General features: G+C 33.2%; 1 pseudogene; it reads right to left on the reverse strand.

The window, feature by feature from the left end:
• Positions 1-324: 324 nt before the first annotated feature.
• On the reverse strand, positions 325-2,064 carry LOC149209707 (peptide-N4-(N-acetyl-beta-glucosaminyl)asparagine amidase A pseudogene; annotated as a pseudogene).
• Positions 2,065-13,938: the final 11,874 nt, after the last annotated feature.

Consider the following 13,938-nt stretch of genomic DNA (forward strand, 5'->3'; position numbering starts at 1 on the left):
AAGAGCAACTCTCATTTGTGAAATTTGAGTTTCAATGATGTTTCGATATCTAAAAAGTAAAATTAATCCAATTTCTAAATCCCATAAACTTTAAATGGTTAGATGTTAAGAAATTGTTGACCTTGAATTTTGATCTAAAAGGTTATTCAAATTTAAAATCTTTATACCATTTCACTATTATCCAACAACTTCAAAGAAAACACATAAAGATGTTAAAAATGAGAGAAAGGAAATTGTTTCAAGACACCGGAATTTAAAATCTTTATACTATTTCACTATTATGCAACAACTTCAAAGAAAGAACATATGTTTAAAATGAGAGAGAGGAAATTGTTTCAAGACACCGGGAAGAGAACTGGGAAGAAACAAACATCTCTCGCAAGATTAGTATGTCTTGCCGCAGGAAGTGTCTGTCGAGTTTGAAACAATTCCAGAGTTGCTTACGTTAACTTTCCAGGAAAAGCATCCATCAGTGCTTTGATAATTGTACATCTGTTGCATGCTCTCCCATATATTTTGAGTATTATTCAGAGAGCTGAAGAAGCTACCATTAGGCGAAACAACGGATACATTTTTATTAAATGCGTGTGCAATGTTCGAATAAGAAGAATCCAGAGATAAGGGAAAAACGACGTCAACTTTAGAGGATAGTACTATTCCTGTGGCTGCTGCTACAATAACCTCGCTATTGGTTGTTGTTGTTTGCTGCACATCTCGATAATTTGTTATTAAATTATCATACTTGAACACTTGCGAAGTATTAGTAATGAGCTTTCCATGAGAGGATTCTACCCAGCCAGAGGAAGAGATCGTCCTATTCGCAGATGTGTGAAATGATCCATCGGGGTTTGGCCCAAAAGACAACTCCAACTTCGGCTCCTCGTGTCCAATCAATTGCCCTCTGACACTGCTAGACTTCTCATCAAGCCACAGGTGCAAATTAGCATCCACATACCAAACGTTCATAGCATTGGTCACGCCGAAACCGAATGTGTGCTCTTTTCCGTCCAACAGTTTCCCCAAAAATGGTGTAACCTCAATCTCATAGCTGGGCAGATCAAATGCCCCAATACCAACAACAGGTTGCCAGTAGTATGGATCAAACCCTCCTGTGAAAATCACAGGATAAGGCCACACAGCACCTACAAGGACACCATCGATAAAGACTACCACTTCTCTAAAAGGCCCATTACCACTGGAACTCATGTACCAGAACTCATCATCTTGTTGGCCAGCAACAAAAATCTCCAAAACTGCCTTGTAAGTGTTAGGTGGTAGTTGCAACGACTTTGACTGCACATCAGATGAACTATTTATTTGAAACCACGAGCCCATTATCTGAGTATTAGGAAGCGAAATGGGCAGAATCGAATCTGCAAACCCTGAGTTATCTGACCCTTTTTTCCCATAATCTCCATAGAAGTGAAATGTTATATTGACATGATAAACCCCAGTATATTGGTTATTAACTAAGTTACCAAGCCAGACTTCAAGGATTTGAGGCTTATCTAACAATGAAGAATACTTACTAATATCCTTCTGAATGGTCCATTCAATCGCTAATTCAATGGGTTCTGCTGTAGAAGTGCGCAGGATCTCCACTCCATTCAACCACACGCCTGCAATTCGGTCAAACTGATTCCCATCACACGTTCCCTTCCACTCCATCACCACTTTCGTCCAATTCTTCTGACAATTTGGGGGTGGCGTATAATTTACTCTAATCGGAGGCTGAGTATAAGTGAACGCAAAATCGTGGTCTAACAGTTGGACAGAGCATGGCTTCTCTTTGGGAACCTCGATGGGTTTTGTAACTTCAAAAATTAACTTTGGATTGCCTTGAGAGGGAGACAGATTTACCAGGTCTCTTGGAGGTCGAGCCGAGGAAGTAGAGACCTCCCTCGGCCTCCGTCCATCAACGATGGCAAGAGTTCGAGTCGCCACCAGTAGCATCACCAGCATCTGCCAATGGATTTCCATTGTCTGTAATAAATGCAGAATTCAACACAGGCTACTGATCAATGTTTGGTACTTTCCCAGTGCTTTAAAATAGAAACAGCAAGGCTCATTAAATAGAAACAGCAAATGCAGTATTATTATATTCTCACAACGCTCACGTCAAAAGAAGTCTTTCAAAAGTCTTCCACTGCTGAGAAAAGTGGCGTCGTGAAGAAGACGTAGTGTTTAGTGTGAACGTAGAAAGGGGGAAAACGTGAAGGACAAGGCATCAGAGAAGTCTTTCAAAAGTCTTCCACTGCTGAGAAAAGCGGTTCCCGATGTTGTCGTTAAAACATATATAATAATTATAAAGTTTGGTGTGAGCATATTTTGTTAATCACTCGATGTCTGTATGTGGACCACCACTCCTCTTGGGAAATATTTGTTTGGCGTGAATGGCGTGAAAATATAAGTTGCTTTAATTTAGCAATGATTTGATAAAACATTTTTAAATTTATCATTTAAGAAAGATGACGCTAACAGAGATTTCGCAATTTTTAAACTTTTGTAAACTTTAAGTTAATTTCCGTATTGTTTTTAGAGTGAGATGATTTAAAAGTTATTTTATTAAAAATTTTGTTTTTGAGATTGTATTATTTTGTTTTTATTAAAAAAAATTTATTTATCTATAGTTTAATATTGTGAATTTAATTTTGTTATTTTTTATTATTATTTAAATTTATTTATTTGTAAGGTGATTGATTGAGGTTTTATTACATAGTGTTTAGTAATTTTTATTTTTTATTAATTTTTTTGTTTTTATTTTTATTTCATTTTTTTTTACCATTTTCATGAATTATAGTTTTTCCTCACAAATTTTAAAGAGGAAAAAAAAAATCAATAATTTTTTTTTTAATTTTATTACTTTTTAATTTGACTTTATCTTTTCCCTTCACTTTTCTATAATTTTTTTTCCTAGAAGCATTGACAATTATACAATAAAACTTTCATTTCAATGAATATAATTAAATTACTAAAAATTAATTCTAAAAATGAGAAATTAATAAAGTTAAAAGATAATTTGAGTGTAATATTTTCTGATTGTCTTATATATACATCTCATTCTTAATTCTACTTAAAGCTTAAAGACCTTTTGTCATTATTGTCTACACTCAAATATCAAAGATTTGGAAAATGACAATTTGTGAAGTTGAAATTGGCAATGTGATTCCTATGATTATTGTGTTATTATTAATCAAAATAGTTGTTATAGTTATTATAATTGATACAGGTGAAAATTTTCATTTTTATTTAGAACTAAATATTTAATATATTCATATTTTCATCTCTAATGATGAGGATTTAGTAATGTCCTCGTGTGGTTATAGTTGCAAAATTGTGAAGTAGTAAATTGCTGCAGAAATTGTCTCATAGGCACATTATGCATTACAAATCAATCTGATATCGTTGTGCATTAGAGATCAATCTGATATCATTTTATACTGCACAAGTCAACCTCAACAAGCTCTCCTCTTAATATTATGCAAGCTACCCCTATGTATTGGGCATTAATATAAGTATTATTATGGGTGTTATTGAAGAAAATGAGAAATTGAGGAAGAATATCATTTCTCTCAAAATAGAAAAGGAAAAAGCAAAAAGGAAGGAATAAATTTTGAACAACAAGCTAAAAGAAAGAGAAGAAATATGTGAGTAATGTGAAGCTGAAATTGTCTTTCTAAAGAAAGAGTTGAATCAGGTTAATTAGAGCTGGAAAAGCTCTCAAACTCTTGATAAAATCCTTAATACTCAAATATCACAACATGATAAGACTGGAATTGGTTTCAAAGGTGAATCATCAAGTTTGAAGAAGAATGCCAATGAAGAAACCCAAAGAAGCTATGCTGACATCCTTTGCAATCATCTAAAAGAGAAGAAGTCATTCCACCAAGAACAAAGATCCACTTACAACAACCCAAGGAATGAAGGAAAGTTATCTCCAAAAAAGAATGTTACATCAAGTCAAGGCTATTCTAACAAGTATCAAGCTATCTTTCTTGGTTGTTGTTTCTATTGTAAAAATTTTGGTCATCAAGCTAAGGATTGCAAGGATTATAAGGATAATAGCTCAAGGAGATATAGGGCCAATTATCAGAGCAAGCCACTTAGCTCAAAAGAACAAGGTCAAATCAAGACCTATAATTCTTTTCATCCTTTGGCTAAGTATGACCTAGCATGTTCAAAATGCAATGGTTTTGGCCATGATACACAAAATTGTCTGTTAGGTAAACTTGACTCAGGATAGAGTCAAAGTTGACCAGGTTAAACAGTGATGGTTTTGGGGCATATGGTATTGTGTACCCATAATATTGTGCTCGTGGTATTATATGTAATGGAGCTTATAAAAGGCTGGAAGGACTTCATTGTAATGCAAGACCTGGAGGTGAGCAGTGAAGGCTCACTTGGTCGGATTGGCCAGGGTTTTGGCCAATGCTAATGAGATCTTATTAGGTTGGGTTTTTCCCTAGATTTGGGATTTTCCCAAATGGACATTTGTGTTTATGTGTTTATGGTTGTTGCTGGTTATTTTTATATTTATTCCTCTCAGTAATTATTTATGTTATGCAGTAAATTTCTTAACATTGTCCATTTATATCAAAAAGGGAAGAGTTGAAGGAGGAACACACTAGAAATAAATGTCACCTAGCTTTATGTGCACAAAGTGATGGAAATCAATGGTTTGTGGATAGTGGATGTTGAAGACACATGACAAGTGACCAAAATAAGTTTATCGCATTAAACAAAAAGGCTGGAAATGTATCCTTTGGAAGTGGATCTACTAAAAATGTCGGAAAAGAGACGGTTTCTCTTGTTAATGGAAAGGGAAAAACACAAAATTCACTACTGGTAGAAGGACTCAAACAAAATCTTCTAAGAATTAGCCAGATTTGTGACCAAGGACATAATGTTATCTTTACTACTAAAGGTTGTGAGATAAGAAAATAATCTTTAGGAGAACTTGTGGGAAAAGGAGTGAGAACGCTAGATAACGTATACATTTTATGTAAAATTCAAGAATAAAAATGTTATATGGGTCAAGCAAATGAAAGTTGGTTATGGCACAATCGATTGGGACATCTAAACTTTCAAAACTTGGTTAATATCAACAAAACAAGTGCGGTAAGGGACATTCCAAAAATTATAAAGTCATAACAGGTTGCGTCTGGCCCATGTTAATGTGGAAAGCAAACAAGAACTTTCTTCGAGACCAGGGAATTCTCAACATCAAAACCTTTGGAGATCATACATGCAAATTTATGTGGACCAACCAAAACTCCAACATTACAAGGTGAAAGGTACTTTTCCCTATTTGTAGATGACTATAGTAGACTGATGTGGGTGCTCTTTATAAAATTTAAATCTGAAGCTTTTGAATGTTTTAAGAATTTCAAAGCTCTTATGGAAAATAAAAAAGAAAAAGAAATCAAGTGTCTTAGAACAAATAAAGGAGGAGAATTTACTTGAAAGGAATTCAATGATTTCTGTGAAATACATGGAATAAAAAGATAACTTTCCATAGCTAAAACTCCTAAACAAAATGGAGTAGTGGAAAGAAGAAATAGAACTATGCAATAAATGGTGAGAACAATGTTACTAGAAGTTGATTTGCAAGCCAAGTTTTTGAGAGGAGCAGTTGGGGTGGCAATGTATACCTTGAATAGAGCCCAACTAAGACCAAATAATGACAAAACTTCATATGAATTATGGAAAGGAAGACCTGCTTCAGTAAAATATTTTAGAATTTCTGGAATTCTTTATGAAGATCAATGATGACTCACTAGGCAAGTTTGATTCTCGTGTTGATGAAGGAATATTTCTAGGATATTCTACAACATGCAAGCATACAAATGTGACAATAATCGACTACGAAATATAGTAGAAAGAATTGATGTAAATATCGACGAGACGCTTCCAGAAAAGGAAATTGAAGTCTATGAAGAAGATTCTATTCTTGAATAATCTGAAGAAGATACAACAAAGGAAGAAGAGGATCAAGAAAATCAAAAGGAACATCTCAAACTCCATCAAAAGTGAAATTTGTTCAAAAACACAATCTAGAAGAACATATTATTGGGAATGCATATGATGTAATACAAACCTGAAGAAATATGACAAATACACCAAGAAAATATAATGTTTCCTTACTATCCATGGTAGAACCAATATACTTTTCTCAAGCCAGTAAGGACCCTCATTAGATGAATGCTATGAAAGAAGAAATTTTTCAAATCGAAAAGAATGAAACATGGGAACTTGTACCTCATCCAAAAGGTAAAAATATTATTGGAACCAAGTGAGTGTTCAAAAACAAAATGAACCAAGATGGACAAATCATCAAAAATAAGGCAAGGCTTGTTTGTAAAGGATACTCACAACTTGAAGGAATTAACTTTGAAGGAACTTTTTCCCCCGTAGCTTGATTGGAATCTATAATAATGTTTTTGGCATTTTCTTGTTCAAAAGGGTTCAAAGTCTATCAAATGGATGTGAAATCATAATTTCTTAATGGTGACCTAAAGGAAGAAGTCTACATGGAGCAATCGGAAGGGTCTGATCTAGGAGAAGGAAAAGACTTCGTATGTAAGTTAAAAATGTGTTATATGTATTGAAACAAGCTCCTAGAGCTTGGTACACAAGATTGAATCATTATCTACAACAACAAGGTTTTAAAAAGGGGGTGGCAGGAAGTAATCTCTACATGAAAGTGGACAAGGATAAATTACTAATCACTCTTGTATATGTTGATGATCTGATTTTTGCTAGCAACAATGATGAGATGAGTGATGAATTTGCTCAAAATATGTGGAAGGAATTTGAAATGTCTATGATTGGTGAATTATCTTACTTCCTTGGACTACAAGTAACTCAAACTAAAGCAGGTATGTTCATATCCCAAGAAAAATATCTTAAAGACATGCTTAAGAGATATGGGATGGAAGAATGTGCTCCTATGAGCACACCAATGACTACAGATTTCAAATTAAACAAAGATAATAAATCCCCTTCAGTAGATGCAACTCTTTACAAGTCAATAATTAGAGTTCTTCTATACTTAAATGCTTCATGACCTGATATTATGCAAGCAGTAGGAATGGTGGCAAGATTTCAATCAGCTTCTAAGGAATCACATTTGTTGGTTGTGAAACGAATTGTCAGATATTTGAAAGGTACTCCTAATTTTGGCCTATGGTATCCCAAAAGCACAACTCTTACTGTGACAACATACACCGATGTTGATTGGGTTGGAAGCGTAGATGATCGAAAAAGTACTAGCGGAAATGCATTCTTCATGGGAGATTGTCTTGTATCTTGGCTCAACAAAAACCAATATTCTATATCTCTCTCCACAGCTGAAGCCGAATATATAGCTGCAGCAGATTGTTGTACACAAATATTGTGGATGAAGGAAGCATTGAAATATGTCAACATAGAGATTAATCAACCAATCATTATCTATTGTGACAACACTAGTGCCATTAGTCTTTCGAAGAATGTGGTAATGCACTCGAAGACAAAACATATTCAAATAAAATACCACTTTCTCCGAGAACAAGTTGCAAAACAGAATATCATATTGGAATATGTCAATACAAAGGAACAAATTGAAGATATCTTCACAAAACCCCTACCACTAGAAGCATTTGAATATCTTCCCCAAAAGATGGGGGTCATTGCTCTTGCATCACATTAAGACAACACATCGACAAGGGTACGAGCAACATGATAGGGGGAGTAGCATGACAAGAATCAACTTGTTAGGGGGAGTACTTGGACACCCCATTTAACATTGATGTCAAAAGGGGAGAAAATTTTGGAAGAGAGAATATTTCCATTAATGACAAAGGGGGAGATTGTTTGTCAATAATTGTCATTGATGTCAATATTAGCACTATTGAAGGTCATAACATGGATTATTGTTGAAGATCACACTTGAAACCCTAATGAAGATTCCATAACCCTTATCCTAGTTCAAATGTCCTTATGCATAAAGAATCCTAACAACCCCTGGGTATGTACTATAAATTTATGAACAATTATAAAGAAAATTATTTTTTAACATCTTGAAAGTGTCATGTTACAATGACTACTCCACTACCTTGTAGAGGACTCTTTCCTCTTTCCAATGAGCCCTCACTCAGCCTCTAACTCAGAGTAGTCTAAGAGAAATTGATTTTTTAAGATAATATATCCTATTCTGTACCCTAGTCAACCTAAGATTAGTTATCCTAGTCAACCTCCCTCCGAAAGACATGTCCCTTCATTCAAATCGAAAATATGTATAAATATAAGTGTAATACTTTATTTTTCATCCATCATTTGGTGAATATTAATTCAGAGGATAAGACAGGAAGATAAGTTCACAGCTTGTGAACTATAGGAGGCCAAGAAGACAATTTTTAAGGTCAAAACTAAAGAGTGGGTAACTTGTGAGGACCTCCTCCTAGAAAGACTGAATACCTCCTTGGACTTATTGGGTAAAGCCTCCATATTTCATACATATTGATTAGATTGCCTCGTATCTGGGTTAGATAAACATAACCTTCGATGTATTCTCCTCTGGTGATACCTTTGAACTGAAGCCTGGACAGACCCATGACAGCTCCCTTTTAGACAACTCAAACCAGCTGATAGTTCGAATTGCTAACAGTAGAGGATACCTAAAGCTTGAAGCTGTGGAGGACATTTAAACTCGAACATAAAACTTCTTATCTCAATCATAAACTTCATACTTGAGTATACCTACAACAAATCTCATATTTTGTTTTGGATTGGAGCCAAAACTTCGAACCAGAATTGTAGGCTCTGACCTCATTAGAGTTAAAGGATATATTTGTTCTAAGGGTTCAGAAACTTTGCAAAGAAGGAGCATACCTCATGTATCTTGGTGTTTTTGGTGAATTCTCTATAATTTCGGACTTGTGACAAGGAGTTGACCTATGACAATTTTTTATAAATCTCACATTAACAGTCACATATCATTCAAACTTAAAACCTCTGGACAATGATGAACCCATGAAGAATTAAAGGTTGGAACAGTGATAAGTTTGGAGGCATGAACTAATAAATAATTTATGACTCTAAACAATGAAGTGAAAAGTCTTCGACAGTGAAGCACTAGGAGTCTTGGACAGACTTGGAAGCATATTTGGACAGTGAAGCATTATCAGTATTGAAAGCATACATGGAAAATGAAGCATTAACAGTTTTGGAATCTTTGACAAGTGAAGTATTGGATAGTCAGGAGTCTTCAATGAACAAATTGGAAGTCTCGAACATACTTTTTGAGCAATTAATTCAATTCACTTATTCATTTTAATAAAAAAAGTTGAAGGGGTGGTGCCCTAGGGGTTAGAGCCTCTAAAAGAAAGGTTGGAGCCTTTAGAAGGATAGGTTGGAGCCCTAGAGGTTGGAGACTCATAAAATCCCAAGTTGGATATTGGAAACAGGTTGGAGCCTGGTAGATTGAAGGGTTGGAGCCCTCAAACATCATTGTACTCAAACTTTTGTAAAAAATAAATATTGATTCACCCCCTCTTAGTATTTCCAACAACTTTGCATAACAGAATATAAACAAGAGTAAATTATTATATTTGTGGAAAAGCCTGTGAATAGTTTTGACTCCAACGTTTCGGACTAGCTTAGTGAGTCCATCATCAAGGCAATGAGATTTGTATTTGAGAAGAGAGAGCGTGAAATTACAGAGCTTATTAATAGTTATTGAAAAAGATTTTAGATGTCTTCTTTTGTAGTCGGCTTACAAATGATTAATTAATTAATAATTATTTTATTTCTTTATTTAAATAAGTATTTATTTTATTTATTATTTATTTATTTAGTTTTATTTTATTTTATTATTGTTTATATATATATATATATATATATATATATATATATATATATATATATATATAGATATAATTTTTTATTATTATTATTTTATTTATTTATTTATTTATTATTATTATTATTTTATTTATTTATTTATTTATTATATATATATCTATCTATATATATATATATATATATATATATATATATATATATATTTTGAAATTTATATTACCTGTTTACTATCCTAATTATATGTTAATTGTTTCACTAGAATGTATATAATTTTAAAGATTGGTTTTGAATTTTTATGTTAACTAATTTATTATGTGATCTTGTTAAATTTTATTTAAAGGATTAGATAGGGAGCTAGCTATGATAGGTTATATTTATCTATTTAATTAATTAAATAATTTTGTTTATTTATTAATATTAGTATTAATATTTATTTATTTTTATTTTTATTTTATATATATATATATATATATATATATATATATATATATATATATATATATATTGAAATTTATATTACCTGTTTACTATCCTAATTATATGTTAATTGTTTTACTAGAATGTATATAATTTTAAAGATTAGTTTTGAATTTTTATGTTAACTAATTTATTATGTGATCTTGTTAAATTTTATTTAAAGGATTAGATAGGGAGCTAGCTATGATAGATTATATTTATCTATTTAATTAATTAAATAATTTTGTTTATTTATTAATCTTAATATTAATATTAATATTTATTTATTTATTTATTTTTATTTTTATTTTTTTTATTTATTTATTTTAATGAATGTGTGTAAATCTTTGTTTATTTCTTTTTTATTTTATTTAATAGGGGTTTCCAGGTGTTACTAAACTTTAGACCGTCGTCTCTATTCATGTTATTGGAGGATTTTTCGATTTCAATTGCTTTCTTTACCCTTCTTTTTAAATAATGGTCTTCCTTGTGAATTAATTTTGCTTGTTCCATGCAAATATAATGTGAGGAAGAACATGCATGCTCAGCTAGACCTGATTTTTCTGACCTATTTCTTGAAATATCATTAATATGTTCTTTTAGCCTAATGCCAAAGGATCTCCCTGTTTCACCTATATATATTTTGCCACATGAGCAAGGAACTGAGTATACTCCTTTGTGATTTTTTGGGTCTATTGGGTCCTTGGCAGAATCTAGCATGTTTTTGATGGTGTTAGGGGGTGTGAAGGCAACCATAATGTTATGCTTGGTGAGAATTCTGGCGATTTTGTCTGTGGTTCCTTTAATATAGGGTAAGGAGATTCTAGGGTTTTCCAGAGTTTTTCTTTTTTGGGTATTGGTTGTGGATTCTTTAATTATTTTTTGGATAATGTTTTTCTGATAGCCATTGTTGATAAATTAACACTGTGCAAATGTTTATACAATTTTCAACAACCCAACTTTGTTATATTAAAAAACTATAATATAATTGACTAGGGCTCCTATACTAGGGATGGTGGCCCTTGTTGACCACTATGTGTCAACGAACCATAGCAGGGCACCCCCTTTTTTTGCAAAAGGGATAGCACCTGATCGATGTGTTTGTGCCATCCAGGTTATCATCACCAGCCTGACTTCCAAGATGTTATGTAAACCCATGTTGCATGTGTATAATGTAAATAATTTCAGCAAACTCGTGTCATGTATGTAACAACCTAAGTAAACTTATCTGTCTAGTGACGATCTCCATTTTGGGATGTTTTTTGTCTCACAGATCCATTCTCAAATGGTCGGCAGGGTTTTCCCCTTCATTCTAACCCCAAATATGGAATGGATTTTGTTGCTAAAATCTTAGGCGAGTCCTAGTGTTCTTGATTAAGTCTATGTAAAAGTGATTTGGGAATAATCCTAACTATTTTGTTAGGTTATTTTATTACAAATTGCTGGATTTGCTGGATTATATTTGTGTCACAGAAATAGGTAGTCTGCGAGGGTCTATTACAAATGGATTTTCCCCCTTATGATGTAAAAAATATAAAAATCATGATGTAAAGTGTCTTGAGGGTTGTGTTGGCTTGTTTGGGCGTGACCTAGGTTCGGAAGAGTTATTTAGCCAAAGAAATCCCGCAGCTACTGGCCCTTTCGGCAACAGCCCGTAGAGCGCGGACAGAGGTCTCATCCAAGGTAGTAGGGGAGGGTGATGGAACCAGGTTTCCACACCCTAGGGATGTCTAGATGTGTACTGGAGGGTTCGCGCACTGTTCTATAACTCCGCGCTACTTGACCTTCGCACTGATCCAGGGTGATTATAATTTTCTTATTCATGCGCTATTCTATTTGAAGGAAGCAGTTATGATTTAGAACTATTCAACAGGGTCTTTAAGCAAACACTTAACCAACATAATTTATTTATGCACCAAATGAACCCAGATTCACATACATTCATCACATTTGCATAGCCATATATAGAAAGGTAAACCATAAAGACAGATGCACGATAATACAGAATTACAGAAGCAAACTTATCTTTATTATTATTCTTCACCAATACATCCAGATCTACTCTGCGCACTCAGTTGCAGGGGTCTGCGCACACAGTTGCGGACTTTCTAGGCCTCTGCGCACATAGCTGTAGAGCCTCTACCTACTACCTAACCCTCGACTCAGACTTACATACGCTCTTATACTATCTTCTTTAAGAACCCATTACATATTCTTTTCCAAAAGAACTCCCTTTCCCTCATAGAGCCACGCTCTATTTATACCCTTTCCTGGCCCGCGATCTCTGTGCGGGCCGACTCTACTTACATTAATTTTTATTATTTTCAGGAAGACTACCCTTTGACTCAATCTATTATACTTTGCACTCCGCATATTGCAGAATTTTTACAATATCTAAATCTTACTTCTTGGGCTTTCTACCCCAAAACCCTTACACAGGACCTCTGCTACCCAACAGGTTGGAAAAATAATTTATCCCCTCATAGGTTAATTAATAAAATTTTCTGGCCAAAAATTAATTAAAATCCTAAGCCAGACATTTAATTAATTCTAGGTCCAAGGTAAATTTAAATTCTCTAAAGGAAAAATTCGTCGGTCCTAAAAAATTAAATTTTAAAAGGTTTTGGGACTAAGGTAAATTAATTATTTTGATAAATTTTAAACCTTTATTCCCTAGGGTTTAAGACAAAGTCAAAATTTTGGGGAAATTAACTAATTTTTTTTTATTTTTGAGTTGATTAAAATGCATTTAATTAAAAATTTTGAATTTCCCCAAATATTTAAATATTTTGACAGATGAGATTAAAAGAAATTTTAATCTTCATCAATGGTCGATATTTCTTTGATGAGGATCACTCGAACTAGATGTTGGAGGATTCATCTTTAAATAAGAAGTCATTTGTAATTTGATGCATCTGATCTCTAAGTTGTGTGCTAAGCAAAAAGCTCCTGTCTAATTTTTTTTGGATAATGGGGTTAATTTTTGCTAGTTTTACTCTTCATGGGAATACTGTAAGATGTTTTATTTTCATGAATATTTTTTTCCAAAGCCATTGATAATAACTTCTAAAGAGTGATTTGAGTACAGGTATCTTACTCAGTTGCTGGGGTTTGAATAAGAATTTAAATTTTGAACGTAATAGTAGGTATCTGGATCGAGTTTTGCAGGGAAATATTGAGTTAGATCATTGGGCATTAGGGGAAGTTTTCAGTTGGACCAGCCAACTCACGATCTGTGTTTTCTAAAGAGCCCAGCTAAATAAGCTTCGGGCTTATCATAAGATTTTCATTTTGTGATGCATGAGGGTTTCAAGCTAGCACCTCCTTTTAAATTTTTTATTTTTATTTTAATCATTGTGCTTATCTGATAGATCTGTTAATTAGAGCTATTAAACACTAGATCAAGGGAACAAAGTTGGACTCATATTCCTCTTGATCTATTCCATTGTGAATATTGTAGTTTATTTGTATGTAGTTAATTTTCACTATCCTTTGTATAGATCTAATAGTTCGTAAATTTTTTATTTATTTATTTTGTAAATAGCTTTAGGATTTCAAAATTATTTAAGTTTAAATTTTGTAGTTTGAATTTCTTTTAGTTGGATTTAACTTTTAATTCTTAAAGCTTTTTTTTGTCTC

The sequence above is a fragment of the Pinus tabuliformis genome, chromosome 1_2 (assembly GCF_031772625.1).
Source record: "Pinus tabuliformis cultivar Carrire ecotype Pingquan chromosome 1_2, CPIR1, whole genome shotgun sequence".
Classification (NCBI taxonomy): Eukaryota; Viridiplantae; Streptophyta; class Pinopsida; order Pinales; family Pinaceae; genus Pinus; species Pinus tabuliformis.